Raw genomic sequence first — 16,110 nt, forward strand, 5'->3', positions numbered from 1 at the left:
CATAGTTCTAGCTCCATTAATAATTTGTTGAATGAATTAATGAATGACAAAGTGATCTGGCAACCTAAAAAAAATAAAAAACAATTTTAGTTTCTACTGACTCCTCTTAAAATTTCTAAAGGCTTAGTATCTTACTAAGTCATGTTCTTAAAAATCATTTCCCTTTCCCATTTTTTCACTTTCAATATTTCTCACACTTCTTGGACACCTGTTTCTTTTTTGTCTTTCCTCTATTCTCTCCCAAGAGAAATCCTGTACTCCAGCCAAAGCAAATCTTACTACCCTCTCTTCTCCAGCTTTTCCTTTTACTCACTATTAGAATAAGCATGGGGGTTCTTTGGTTAGGAGATACTCTTTATAGAAATAACTGAGGAAAGGGAAATAATAATGGCTAACATCTATTGAAGTCTTTGCAATGTGTCAGGCACTGGTTTCAGCACTTTACATAGATTAGCTTATTTAAACTTCAAAAACCCAGTAGATAAGGGCTAAAGCAATTCTCATTTTAATAAGGAAAAACGTGAGGCACAAAGGAGATTGTAATTTGTCAAGATCAGAAGGATGAGGAGGGGGAAAAGATGGTGGAGAAGTAGGGGACCCTTTTTTCAGCTGGTCTCCTGGATTGAGCTGGATATCTACCAGACCATCCTGAACACCCATGAAATCAGCCTGAGACGTAGGAAGATACATCTGGATCTCTACAAACTAACATTTCCAGCGCTGAGTATTGAGGTATGAAGTGGGGAGCCATGAATCCGTGCACAGATACCGGAAGATAAACGGAAGGGGAGGGAGCTGCCCCACTCAAGAGCCAGGAAGCTGTAGCCACCTGTACTGGGGAGCGGCCGACTGGTGGACCAGCACCCGCAAGAAAGCATACTGAGACCGTGAGCCTGGGAACGCGCGTGCGACCAGACTGAAAACCGGAGCTCTGGAGCGCTCACTGGAACCAGACTGATACGGGGAGTTCGGGAGCATGCGCGGGAACTGGGGGCGGCTGGCGGTGTTAGAAGTACAAAGGACAGAGACGTGCCGGCCCTGGAAGGGAGGGCTGGGAGAGTGGCTGTGGGGCACACATCCCAGGTTACTGCAGGGCTTTTAGCAGCACTGATGGAGACAGAGTTAAAGTGGCCAGGAGAGCTCAGTGGCAAGCAGACTGGATCTCTCTGTTCTGAGACAGAGGCTAGGATAAGGCCACTGCTGCTCTGACTCTCAGAAGAGTCACAAAAAACCGCCAGGGAAAGCTGCCAGAGAACAAAAGCCCAGAAATACCGGTTCACATTGTGCCCATCCCCATCCCCCCTCGCAGGGGACGGGGCAACTCTACCCAAACAGGGTTGCCTATCAGCATGGCAGGCCCCTCCTCCAGAAAGCAGGATGAAAAATCAAGAAGCCCACATTCCTAAGGTCCCTATAAAACATGTGCACACTGCCTGGGTCCTGGTCAATAATTTGGGCTCTATGCATCCCTGCAACCTCTCCTTATCAGAATGACGAGGAGGAGGAACCCTCAGCAAAGAAAGGACACAGAGACTGTGGCCTCTGCCACAGAACTGATGGATATGAATATAACCAAATTGTCAGAAATGGAGTTCAGAGTAACACTGGTCAAGATTATGTGTAGGCTTGAAAAAAATATTTAACGAAAATATTAACAAGAATATAGAATCTCTAAGGGCGGAAATGAGAATGAATCTGGCAGAAATTAAAAATGCTATGAATCAAATGCAGTCTAAACTAGATGCACTGATGGCCAGGGTAAATGAGGCAGAAGAATGAATTAGTGAATTGGAAGATGGGATGGTAGAAGGGAAAGTAAAAACGGAAACTTGGCTCAAAAAAATCCAATCTCAAGAATGTAGATTACGGGAGATTACTGACTCAATGAAGCACTCCAATGTCAGAATCATTGGCATCCCCAAGGGGGTGGAGAAAGATAGAGGTCTAGATGAGATATTTGAACAAATTGTAGCTGAGAACTTCCCTAATCCGGCAAAGGAAACAACCATTCATGTCCAAGAGGAAGAGAGGACCCCTCCCAAGATCAGTGAGAACAGACCTACACCACGTCACATCACAGTGCAATTCACAAATATTAGATCCAAGGATATAGTCTTTAAAGCAGCCAGGGGGAAGAAAATCCTTATATACAGAGGGAAGAATATCAGAATAACGTCAGACCTGTCTACAGAGACTTGGCAGGCCAGGAAGAGTTGGCAAGGTATTTTCAAAGCTCTAACTGAGAAGAACATGCAGCCAAGGATCCTTTATCCAGCAAAGCTGTCATTCAGAATTGATGGAGAGATAAGGACCTTCCAAGACAGGCAGAAACTGAAAGATTATGTGATCACCAAGCCAGACCTACAAGAGATATTAAGGGGGCTTCTAATAAAGTAAAAAGGTCCTAAGATTGATACAGAACAGAAATTTACAATTTATAGAAACAAAGACTTCACAGGTAACATGACATCATTAGAATCATATCTCTCAATAATCACTCTCAATGTGAATGGCCTAAATGCTCCCATAAAAAGCCACAGGGTTGCAGATTGGATAAAAGACATGACCCATCCACTTGCTGTCTACAAGAGACTCATTTTTGAACCTAAAGATACATCCAGACTGAAAGTGAAGGGATGGAAAACCATTTTTCATGCCAATGGACCTCAAAACAAAGCTGGGGTAGCAATTCTCATGTCAGTCAGATTAGATTTTAAACTAAAGACTGTAGTTAGAGATACAGAAGGACACTGTATTATTCTTAAAGGATGCATCCAACAAGTGGATATGACAATTATAAATATCTATGCCCCCAACAGGGGAGCAACTAGATACACAAGGCAACTCTTAACCACAATAAAGAGACATATAGATAATAATACGTTAATAATAGGGGACCTCAACACTCTGCTTTCAGCAATAGACAGATCACCTAAGCAGAAAGTTAACAAAGAAACAAGAACTTTGAATGACATAGTGGACCAGATGGACCTCATAGATATATATAGAACACTACACCTCAGAACAACAGAATATTCATTCTTTTCGAATGCACATTGAACTTTCTCCAGAATAGACCATATACTGGGTCACAAAACAGGTCTCAACCTATACCAAAAGACTGAGATTATTCCCTGCATATTCTCAGACCAACGCTCTGAAATTGGAACTCAATCACAGGGAAAAATTTGGAAGAAACTCAAACACTTGGAGACTAAGAACCATCCTGCTCAAGAATGATTGGGTAAACCAGGTAATTAAGAAGGAGATTAAGCAATTTTTGGAGACCAATGAAAATGAAAGCATATCGGTCCAAAACCTATGGACACTGCAAAAGCAGTCCTAAGGGGAAAATACATAGCAATCCAAGCCTCACTCAAAAGAATAGAAAAATCTAAAATGCAGTTTTTATATTCTCACCTCAAGAAGCCGGAACTGGAACAGCAGAACAGACCTAACCCACGCATGAGAAGGCAGTTGATCAAGATTAGAGCAGAGATCAATGAATTAGAAACCAGGAGCACAGTAGAGCAGATCAACAAAACTAGAAACTGGTTCTTTGAAAGAATAAATAAGATCGATGGCCAGACTTATTCAAAAGAATAGAGAAAGGACCCAAATTAATAAAATTATGAATGACAGGGGAGAGATCATGACCAACACCAATGAAATAGGAAGGATCATTAGAAACTTTTATCAACAACTTTGTGCCAATAAATTAAACAACCTGGAAGAAATGGATGCCTTACTGGAAACCTATAAACTACCAAGACTGAAACAGGAAGAAATTGATTATTTAAACAGACCAATTAATTATGAAGAGATTGAAGCAGTGATCAAAAACCTCCCCCAAAACAAGAGTCCAGGGCCTGATGGATTCTCTGGGGAATTCTACCAAACATTCAAAGAAGAAATAATACCTATTCTCCTGAAGCTGTTTCAAAAAATAGAAACAGAAGGAAAACTACCAAACTCATTCTATGAGGCCGGTATTACCTTGATCCCCAAAGCAGGCAAAGACCCCATCAAAAAGGAGAATTACAGACTGATATCCCTGATGAATATGGATGCCAAAATTCTCAACAAGATCCTAGCTAATAGGACCCAACAGTACATTAAAAGGATTATCCATCATGACCAAGTGGGATTCATCCCTGGGATGCAAGCGTGGTTCAACATTAGCAAATCGATCAGTGTGATAGATCATATGAACAAGAGAAGAGTCAAGAACCAAACGATCCTCTCAATTGATGCAGAAAAAGCATTTGACAAAACAGCATCCTTTCCTGATTAAAACCCTTCAGAGTGTAGGGATAGAGGGTACATTCCTCAATCTCATAAAAACCATCTATGAAAAGCTTACAGCAAANTACAGCAAATATCATTCTCGGTGGGGAAAAGCTGGAAGCCTTTCCCTTAAGATCAGGAACACGACAAGGATGCCCACTCGCGCCACTATTATTCAATATAGTACTAGAAGTCCTTGCAACAGCAATCAGACAACAAAAAGGGATAAAAGGTATCCAAATTGGCAAAGAAGAAGTCAAACTGTCTCTCTTCACAGATGACATGATACTCTATATAGAAAACCCAGAAGACTCCACCCCCAAATTAATAGAACTTATAGAGCAATTCAGTAATGTGGCGGGATATAAAATCAATGCTTAGAAATCAGTTGCATTTCTATACACGAACAATGAGACTGAAGAAAGAGAAATTAGGGAATCAATTCCATTTACAACAGTGCCAAAAATCATATATTATCTCAGAATTAACTTAACCAGAGAGATAAAGGATCTATATTCTAGAAACCAGAAATCACTCTTGAAAGAGATTGAAGAAGACACAAAAAGATGGAAAAATATTCCATTCTCATGGATCAGAAGAATAAACATAGTTAAAATGTCCATGCTACCCAGAGCAATCTACACTTTCAATGCCATCCCGAACAAAATAACATTTTTCAAAGAACTGGAACAAACAGCACTTAAATTTGTGTGGAGCCAGAATAGGCCCCAAATTGCCAAGGAATTGCTGAAAAGGAAAAACAAAGCTGGGGGCATCGGTTGCTGGATTTCAAGCTATACTACAAAGCTGTGATCACAAAGACAGCATGGTAATGGCACAAAAACAGACACATAGACCAATGGAACAGAATAGAGAACCCAGAAATGGACCCTCAGCTCTTTGGGCAACTAATCTTTGACAAAGCAGGAAAAAACATCCGGTGGCAAAAAGACAGTCTCTTCAATAAATGGTGCTGGGAAAATTGGACAGCTATATGCAAAAGAATGAAACTTGACCACTCTCTCACACCATACACAAAGATAAATTCCAAATGGATGAAAGACCTCGATGTGAGACAGGAATCCATCAAAATCATAAAGGAGAACATAGGCTGCAACCTCTTTGACATTGGCCACAACTTTTTTCATGACACATCTCCAAAGGCAAGAGAAACAAACAAACAAACAAACAAATGAACTTGTGTGACTTCATCAAGATAAAAAGCTTCTGCACAACCAACGAAACGGTCAAAAAAACTAAGAGGCAGCCCACAGAATGGGGGAAGATATTTGCAAATGACACTACAGATAAAAGACTGGTATCCAAGATCTACAAAGAACTTCTCAAACTCAATACATGAGAAACAAATAATCAAATGAAAAAAATGGGCAGAAAATATGAACAGACACTTTTCCAATGAAGACATACAAATGGCTAACAGACATATTAAAAAATGTTCAAAATCTTTAGCTTATCAAGGAAATGCAAACTAAAACCACATTGAGGGGTGCCTGGGTGGCTCAGTCGTTAAGCGTCTGCCTTTGGCTCAGGGCGTGATCCCAGAGTCCTGGGATCGAACCCCACATCAGGCTCCTCCACTGGGAGCCTGCTTCTTCCTCTCCCACTTCTCCTGCCTGTGTTCCCTCTCTTACTGGCTGTCTCTCTTTCTGTCAAATAAATAAATAAATAAAAGCTTTAAAAAAACAAAACAAAACACAACAAAAAAACCCAAAACCACATTGAGATGCCACTTTACGCCCCTTAGAATGGCAAAAATTGACAAGGCAAGAACAACAAATGTTGGAGAGGATGTGGAGAAAGGGGATCCCCTTACACTGTTGGTGGGAATGCACGTTGGTACAGCCACTTTGGAAAACAGTGTGGAGGTCCCTTAAAAGGTTAAAAACAGAGCTACCCTATGATCCAGCAATTGCACTACTGGGTATTTACCCCAAAGATACAGACGTAGTGAAGAGAAGGGCCATATGCACCCCAATATTCATAGCAGCATTGTCCACAATAGCTAAATCATGGAAGGAGCTGAGATGCCCTTTAACAGACTGGATTAAGAAGACGTGGTCCATAGATACAATGGAATATTACTCAGCCATCAGAAAGAACGATTACCCAACATTTGTAGCAACATGGATGGGACTGGAGGAGATTATGCTAAGTGAAAAAAGTCAAGCAGAGAAAGACAATTATCATATGGTTTCACTCATTTATGGAACATAAGGAATAACAGGAAGATCAGTAGGAAAATGAAGGAAAGAATAAAGGGGGGGTAAACAGAAGGTGGAATGAACCATGAGAGACTATGGACTCTGGGAAACAAACTGAGGGCTTCAGAAGGGAGGGCGGTGGGGGACTGGGATAGGCCGGTGATGGGTATTATGGAGGGCACGTATTGCATGTTGCACTGGGTGTTATACGCAAATAATGAATCATGGAACATTACATCAAAAACTAAAGATGTACTGTATGGTGACTAACATAACATAATAAAAAATTATTACTAAAAAAAATCAGAAGGATGAGAATGGTTGAGCCCCTATCTGAACCTAGAAAGTCTGAATCTACTGTCTATGATCTTCATCATTAACCAGTATGCTACTGTCTCCTTAAGCAACAAAATAATTCTCAGTGGGGGTGAGTCTGGAAAACATGGTGAAAATGCATACACTTACATTTTTTTGTGTGTGCTTGTCACACTAAGCAGCTTGATCACTAAGCAGCGTGTGTTAAAGAGAATAATATTTAGGATAGATTGTAGGGGACAGATTTGAAAAAATGGTAGTAACTAGATACAAAGTAATTTACATGTGAAGTGTTGGGGCTTGGACTAGATATAATCATGAAGCTGGTCAGATAGATACCTTTCACAAAATTCTTAAAATGTGAAATTCTTTTTTAACTTCTTCTCTGGCTTCATTTAAATATCTGTAGAAGGACAGATAAAGCAGATAACAGGAAAGGGAAGGCAATTTACATCTATAAATTGTTTAAATACCTCATGAAACAGATTAAAATAATTACATAATTACTCTCCAAAAAAGGCTAGCTTCAGCCTTAACAGAACTTCTTTCCCATTTAATATCCCATAAAAATTACATTGACCTCTTTCACTGTAATTTTAGTGATAAGGAAGTTAAACTGTTTCAAAAAGGGCTTGTCTCTTTTTTCATCTCTATTATTCTCTCTTTCCTAGACCACATTAAATTTAGACTCAAGTTTCTAAATGCTACTGTAGTAGACAGAATGACATCCTCCCCTTCCGACAAAGATGTCTATGTCCCAATCCACAACACCTGTCAGTATATTATCTTACCTGGCAAAAGGGAGTTTGTCGAGTGATTAAGTTAAAGATCTTGTGTGGGGGAGACTACCCTTGCCTCTGAGTGGATCCAATGTAATCACAAGGATCCTTATAAGAAGGAGACGAGATGTCAGAATCAGAGATAGTTTCGAAGATGGAAGGGCGGGCCACGGACCCACGAATGCAGGGGGCCTCCAAATGCTGGAAAAGACAAGGAAACAGATTTTTCTCTAGAGTCTCCAAAAAGAATGCAGTCCTGCAACACCTTGATTTTAGGACTTCTGACTTCCATACAATAAGATAGTGAATTTGTGTTTTAAGCCACTATGTTTGTGATGTTTGTTACAATAGCAAGAGGAATTTAATACCCCTATGGTATGACCATAACTTTGTTTTTTGTTTTGTTTTGTTTTAAGGTTGTCAAAGGAAAAAAGAACTAGTACTGATTCACCTAAAAGAGTCAATTATTTTGCTTTGCTGAGGACAGAGAATTAAAGCAATTCTTGGAATATTCTAAAGAAACCCAGTTTGTTTTGTTTTGTTTTGTGAGATGCTTTAAGTGGCTTCATATATCTTAGTTTTTCAAAACTGAATTACCCCTGGAGGAGTAAGAGATTGATAGTGGGAGAAGGGTGAAGAGGCAATGTAAATGTAAATACCTGTAGACATTGATTTAGGTATGTGCTTAATTTATGAAGTACCAAATATTTTATGCCGTTGTTTTGATTATTACAGGAAAAAACCCAATAGCTCCTGAGAGTTAATGATATAAATGATATAAATCCAAGCATGTAACAGTTTGATATACAAACTTCACTACCTATCGGTAGGGGAAGAAAGGGATAAAGAAAGGGGGGGTAATCAGAAGGGGGAATGAAACATGAGAGACTATGGACTATGAGAAGCAAACTGAAGACTTCAGAGGGGAGAGGGTGGGGGAATGGGATAGACTGGTGATGGGTAGTAAGGAGGGCACGTATTGCATGGTGCACTGGGTGTTATACGCAACTAATGAATCATCGAACTTTACATCGGAAACCGGAGATGTACTGTATGGTGACTAATATAATATAATAAAAAATCATTAAAAATCTGCCTTCCACTGGCTCAGGTCCTGACCTCAGGGGCCTAGGGTCAGCCCCACATTGGACTCCCTGCTCAGGGGGAAGCCTGCTTCTCCGTCTCCCCTTACTCCTTTCTTCGTGCTCTCTCTCTCTCAAATAAATCAATAAAATCTTAAAAAAGAATACGTTGCTAAGGGTAAAATTAACCTTAGCTTAACATTAGCCTGACTTCCAGGATCCTGTGAGTTTCCTTATAAACATTCCTTTGGAAACTTCCTTTATCTCTACTCCCCAAGTTGTACATTGGCAATCATCCTCCAAGCATAGAGACCACTGAGATACATCTGAAGGGTCTCATGACTGAGATTTTACTAGACAGTTGTAAATGACCTTTTCCCAACAACAGGTAACCCCTCAAGGTCCTGGAAACCTTGCTTCCAAATTCCTCAGAGATTTACACTATCCCTAACCCCCTCCCAATTTGAAAGTATATAATCAGCCACTCCATACAATCCCAGTGCAGCTCTTTCTGCCCACAGGTTTTGTCCACATGCTTTAATAAAACCACCCTTTTGGCACTGAAGACACCTCAAGAATTCTTTTGCTCTGAACCCCAACATTTTCACATCATAATCCATCTATCTACTGGTCAGAACTTTTCCAAGACTGATTAAATATGTATTTAAATAATAGTGGAAAGGATTCATGTCTTGGTATTATTTTATTTTACTTTATCTATTTTTTGGTACATTTTTATATTTAAATACAAGACAGGCTTGTTTCCTTAAAAAAACATTATTCTTGATATATTATTACTGAACCTACGTAGATAAACCAGGAATAATTTCAAACTATCTTCTGACTGTGCTTGTTAAATGCTGTGTGATTAGCAAGTTTGAATCCTCAAATTTAAGAAAAAAACTTTTTACGTGCCAGACATTCCTCTCACCTCTGTTACAATTACCCAGGGAGAATTCTCACATCCCAAAGTTTTGCTTTCCTTGTGGCTTCAGAGTGCAAACTGACAGGCTGTGATCTCACTAGATGATGCCAAGAGAATCTGTATCCCTGCCTGATTTCATGAAAACAAAATTCTGATGACTGTCCCAAGCCATAGGCTTAGGGAAGACTTCTAGATTCCAAAAAGAGCTATTTAAAATGTTGTAAACAAATGAGGTTTTTCCTCAGTAACTTATTGGTCTGACACCGTATTTTTGAAAGAATGTATCTTTGTGCCTAAATTACATTCTTCTTACATAAGGATGAACATTCGAACCCCATGAAAACAAAATAATTGGTAACTATTCTTCCTTTAATGTCCTTGTTCTTGCCTTAATCATCACACTGTAGTTGAACTTCATTCTATCAAACAATTCACTTAAGTGGCGACTACCATTGACCCTTGTAATTCATTCCACAGTCTTCTGCAATTTCACCTTGTCTCATCAGGTTCAGTTCCAGTCTGTTTCATGATCAGACTATAATTTGTCAGTCTTCCATTAACTTCATTATAGGCAACTGTTTAAGAAATTCTCTTAAAGAGTTGTCAAAGGGAGGAGAATTCAACAGATTTTAGTGACTCTGCCTTTGGGTATACTTTAGGCAGATAATAACATTCCAGAAACAATGTGGACTCTCAAGTAGCCTCAGGCATGTATTATAATTTCTATGGTTCCTATAGCAGGAGGTTTCAGTGAGCCTAATTATTCACTCTTCCCATCTTTGGGAACTTAACCAATTAAAGTCAGACAAGGACCCAGTAAGTATTAAAACAGGCTCGGAATTTTCACTATTAAAGCTGGATTGAAGAATATAGCAGGGTATTTCTACCTTTATTTTGAGCCTAGAAATTTATTTTGAGCCTTCAGTCTCTGATCTGTCCATCACATTGCTGGCAGGCAACCTCGGCCTAAAAGAAGCCCTGTTTCTTCAGTTTATCCCATGGAATTTATAGGAGCAAGCATTTGCTGTGCTTGGACGCAACTCACTCCAAAAGGACAAGAGAGTGGGTCCATGCTGCCTCAATTATAATGCTTTGGTCCTAACCTGATGATTATGTGATTCAGGGAATGGTGAATTCTTTTTTTTTTTTTTTTAAGACTTTATTTATTTATTTGACAGAGAGAGAGATAGCCAGTGAGAGAGGGAACACAAACAGGGGGAGTGGGAGAGGAAGAAGCAGGCTCACAGCGGAGGAGCCCGACGTGGGGCTCGATCCCGGAACGCCGGGATCACGCCCTGAGCCGAAGGCAGACACTCAAGGACTGCGCCACCTAGGCGCCCCGGGAATCGTGAATTCTTAATTGGAATGCTCACTTCTTCCACCACTAGGGAGAACTCCATGCTGGAGCAAGGTAGCGAAGGGAGGGTGGGATGAACTGTTGCTTCCTGGAAAATGGAGTGGAAGTGCCTTCAGAGAAATACGGACATGTAGCAATAGCTTCCTGAACCCAGGAAAAACACCGTCGTGTGCTGGGTATATGACACTGTGATTCCAAGTATTGCTGTAGAGCTGTTTAGAGCTTGGACTCAGCAGACATGACTTTAAATCTCATTTAATTAGAGCATTGGACAGATATCTTCAGTGTCTACACCTCAGTTTCTCCATCTGGAAAAGGGCAGTGATATCACTACCTACTTCATAGGGTTGATGTGGATATTAGGTGAGAAATTACACTTAATAAAATAAAATAAAACTCTATATAAAATGCCTAATCTGTAGAAAGACCCCACCATAATGATGGTTATAATAGTAATTGTAATAATTATTTTATTATCTTTACTATCATTCTCAACTGGATATGTTTTTTTTTTTAAGTGAACTTGCTTATGTATTCACATATAGATCTATGGTCCCTATTCACTCTTACCCAGGGTCAGCAAACACAGCCCATTGGCAAAATCATCCCCAAATCTCTTTTTTTTTTTTCCTTATAAACAAATTTGTATTGGAACACAGACATTCTTATTCAGTTAAAAGTTGTTTATGTCTGCTTTTGAGCAGCAATGGCAGAGTTAAGTAGCTGGGACAGACCCCAGACACAATCCAGCTCACAAAACCTAAGGTATTTACTTTTGGGCCCCACAAAGAAAAAATTGGGCAATTACTCCTAACCTCTATTCAGGGATATGTGAAACATTAAAATTGGCCCAAGTTGGATGGTAAGAAACTCTTACAGCAATTCAAAATTAGATGGAGTACTGATACACTTTGAAAAAGGTATTGATTAAAAATGTTGGGGTGCCTGGGTGGCACAGCGGTTGAGCGTCTGCCTTCGGCTCAGGGCGTGATCCCGGGGTTATGGGATCGAGCCCCACATCAGGCTCCTCCGCTATGAGCCTGCTTCTTCCTCTCCCACTCCCCCTGCTTGTGTTCCCTCTCTCGCTGGCTGTCTCTATCTCTGTCAAATAAATAAATAAAATCTTTAAAAAAAAAATGTTAAATTGCCTCTGATTTGGGTTCATAGGGCAGTCAGACTTTGAAAACTTTGCTGGGATGACTTTGAAATAATGCTGTGTTCGGTCCCTTTGAACAGACACAAATAGCCATGTTTTTGTTTTATGTTATTGTTTCTTAATAAAACATTTTTAAGTGAATTTGTTCTTTACACCTTTACTAATTTTCTTTCCTCATTTGAGATTGTCATTCTTTTTCTAAGAGCTTGAGATAAATACTAATACCTTTATTTTTCATCTTTCTTCAGGAATAACAGAGTATTGTGAAGGTTAATTTTTTTTCAATTCTGCTTTTTCTAGATCTCCTAGGTTTTGTTATGAAGTATTCTCCTTTTCATGTCATTTAGTTTATAATTTTACTTTTTTGTTCCCTTTGATTCAAGAGTTGAGTATGCCTCTTAATTCCTAAATAATTATGAAACATTTAAAATTATTTCTCTAGTTTTATTTGGAGAATGTGACCTACAAACATTCCTTTTTGGATTTAAGATATTCATTTTAGCCAAGTGCGTGATTAATTTTTGTCAATGTTATACAGGTATACAATAAAGATTATTCTCTATTCGGTGAATTTAAGCTTCCCCTTCCCCCAAATATAGCCATAGTTATATAATCAAATATATTTATTTTATTATTCATAGCCTCTACGTCTTCATTTGTTGTCTCTCAATCCAGTTCTTAAATGGTTATATTGAAATATATTTGCATTAAAAGGAAAGAAAAGCACAATATGACCTCATTCGTGCATACATAAAATTATCCTTAGATGTGTTGTGAGCTTTGTTATTTCCAGGTGTTACGGCCATCCTGACTTCCATCACTATCTCATTGTTATTTTCGGCAAATCAGGATTTCTATCATCTCAAACCTTCCTATTTTTAAACCTGATATATTGAAAGAGCACTTGTACTGATTGGTCCTGTAAATATCTAGCAAATTCCTTAGGTATAAGAAAGTTTCTCTTGCATGACTGCTTTTCAGTACAGCAGCTAAGAAACACAAAGCAACATGCCTTTGACTGTAACTGCTTTGAGTTAGTCACCAGCCTTATGATAGCTGCCTAATCTCAGTCTTGCCTATGATGGCTTAGTTTTCATTTCCAAAATATGATCTTACCACAGGACACTAGGTGGAGCTAGAATCTCACTTAATGCTTCTTAAAAGGCACAATGATCAGATTTCTCCCAAATCAACTCTGATTTAGGTTGTTTTTTACTGTGCCATTTTCATGATCCTCATATACAGACCACAATCAAGAACGGCATTTTTGTTTGTCTGTTTTGCACAGTAGTCTGTAATACTTCTTTAAAAAATCGGCAAAGAGAAAGGAATCAGGCATTTCTTTGTGTTGCCTGCGTTAGTCTGCTCTATGTAAACCAAAAGATAAAAGGGGGAAAAAAAAGACTAACTATAGAGAAAACAATGTTCAAGGAAAAGCAAAGGAACGAAAATTTTCATAAGTCATGGAAAGCACTAACCCAATAGCTTGCTTCTTAATGTTTCTCAGAAAATAGAATGTAATCCAGAACAACTGGGGGTTTTGTTTGTTTGTTTAGATTGGCTGTAAAACCAGGCAAAAGAAATCTGATACTTCAAAATCTATAGCACAAAATCAAACAAGGAAGAAACAGAACCTTTAAAATTAAAGTATCAGATATACAGAAAGTCCAAGTGTTTTGACAAATACAACAGTTTTGTTGGTGAAGTCAGTTATTTTTCCTAAGCTGTTTTTTTTAGGGAACTAATCCAATTGTTTCTGAGGGAAGAAGTTAAGAGCTATAATTCCTAGTTGTAAAAGATACTTTACTAGGCCCTAATATTGTAATATAGTAACTCATATCTTTTGAATTGAAGTTTTTGTAGGTTTAGATGCCCAGTTTAAAATGACTTTTAAAAGGATAGTCTAATAAAAATATCAGTAAACAAAACTAGTAATAACTGAATACATACTTCAGGTATAATTGAGGGTCAAAGATTTAAGAACAAAGCTCTCATTCACCTAGAATATTCACTCCAGAAATATGAGGCTGTATCCATTGGGATGAGATTAAAATCTCAGGCATATTATTGCTCACTTACCTCTATCTACAGCAATTGGTAGAGCTGAGTATTCATAGTGGAAATCTTAGAATCATCATTGTATAATATTAAATTTTACAAATTCATCTGCAATCCACTTATCCCTCCCATTATTGCTCCTTCCAAGAATCTTGACACTCTCCTTTGGTATTCTCAGGAGTATTTTCAACATAATTATTTCTTAAGAAAAGGAAATTTTGCTTTGAGCATTAAGATGCATACATGGTCATGCCATATTTATTGAATGGCTTTTGGAGTATCTGATTTTAGATTGAAGATATCCACATTGGTTTTGGGGAAACTATTATCTTCAGAAGTCTTTTTGTAAATCATTCTTCTTGAGAATTTAACCTTTTCAGGACTTATCCAGGTTTCAAAGAAACTGAAAACTTCCACATGGGGAGCTGGAAAGGTCTTCTTAAAATCTCTGATTCTATGTTTGATATGAGATTCAGCTTCATTCTCCTCTGTTTCTTCTTCATTAGTGGAAATATTACCCAATTCGTGGCAGAGAGATTTTGTTTAGAACAGTAAATGGATCGAATGGATCTACTTTCTGTAAATCAATAGGCACAGAAATGCAACCTGTTTTAGTATGAATATTAAGAGAGCTCTTCAGCAAAAGATTGATTTCTTTGCTAACACTGATATCCAGCCGTGGAAAACTGTGTTGGTACATGATCTCCCACTCAAGCCTTGGTCCGCATTTTTCATGTTTTATGTTATTCTGACATCTGCTGGCTACCGTCTTGAAATGCTCCCAATGCTGAAGTAAACTGTCTGATGTTTTTGGAAGATTTGTTGAAGTTCCTCATGAATCGTCTTAAGGGCAAGTGCTAAAATCTTATCGCAGCTTTATTTTAAAAAATATACTGATAACCAGGGCATATTTTTTGATGTATTTTTAAATTACGGTTATAGATTTTCTACCCAAATGTGAATTCTTTCACTTAGATGAAATTTGTTTTTAACATCTTCGCCACCCTTTACAAGACTCACATAGTCAAGGATCCCAGAATGTGTTGCGGAGGACAGTTTTCTGACTTATCACAGACCCAGCAATGAACACCCCTCCTTCCAGAACATACCTAGAGACGATGCTTAAATCCAAAGCCCTCCTTCAATGTTCAGTCGATGATGCATATGGCCATCACCATGAAGGTCCCAGACTCAGAACATATGTCTACAGAACCAGAACATCGAACACACTGTCACAGCATGATATCAACGTCAAATGTGAGGTCTTTATCCGGAGCCTGGGAAGCTTCCGGCCTCACTGTGTTATGCTGGTTGGGTCTGCGGGAATATACCGCGCACTTCCTGCATCTCCTTTTCAGATCACTTTGGGTGTTGAAGGATTGGTAGCAAATGCAAATGTCATCTTCTAGTGTGAATGAAAACTCACCGTGTGAAAGCAATTTTTTTTATCACTCTGCCATAGTTCAGACGGCACAGGTAAGAAAGCTGAAGCAGCTGCGGCAGCTCAGGCGGTCAAACGCCCCCGCCTGCATAGAGCGCCAGACTCCGTGCCGCATAATCAGCACCACGGGAACTGGCGGGAACAGCACAGTCCGAGCCTGCGCCACAGCCCGGCGCAGGCTGGCGCCCTCTTCAGGAGCCGCTGGAAATTGTAGCTCCCGTTTGGAAGTTGGTCCGGGGACTCCATGGGCTCCCGCCATCTCAGCCCATGGTCTCTGGGTTCACTGCTCAGCTGGACGCAAGGAGGTTGCGCCCATTTCAGGAAGATGAGCTTCTGTGGAAAAGCGAACTTTTGAGGCGACTGAGAATGAACAAACCGAACAAGCTGAGGAAGAGAGACAAAGCGCGAGACAAAGCGCCAGGCCTAGAGAACGGGAGGAGAGGTTCCATGCTCTCTCCAAGCGCACAGCGATGCCCCAGTCTCCACGT

At 39.4% G+C, this 16,110-nt stretch overlaps 1 pseudogene; it reads right to left on the reverse strand.

Moving 5' to 3' along the window:
- Positions 1-14,512: 14,512 nt before the first annotated feature.
- LOC100474819 lies at positions 14,513-15,881 on the reverse strand (annotated as a pseudogene).
- Positions 15,882-16,110: the final 229 nt, after the last annotated feature.

Source organism: Ailuropoda melanoleuca, chromosome 2, assembly GCF_002007445.2.
Source record: "Ailuropoda melanoleuca isolate Jingjing chromosome 2, ASM200744v2, whole genome shotgun sequence".
Lineage (NCBI taxonomy): Eukaryota > Metazoa > Chordata > Mammalia > Carnivora > Ursidae > Ailuropoda > Ailuropoda melanoleuca.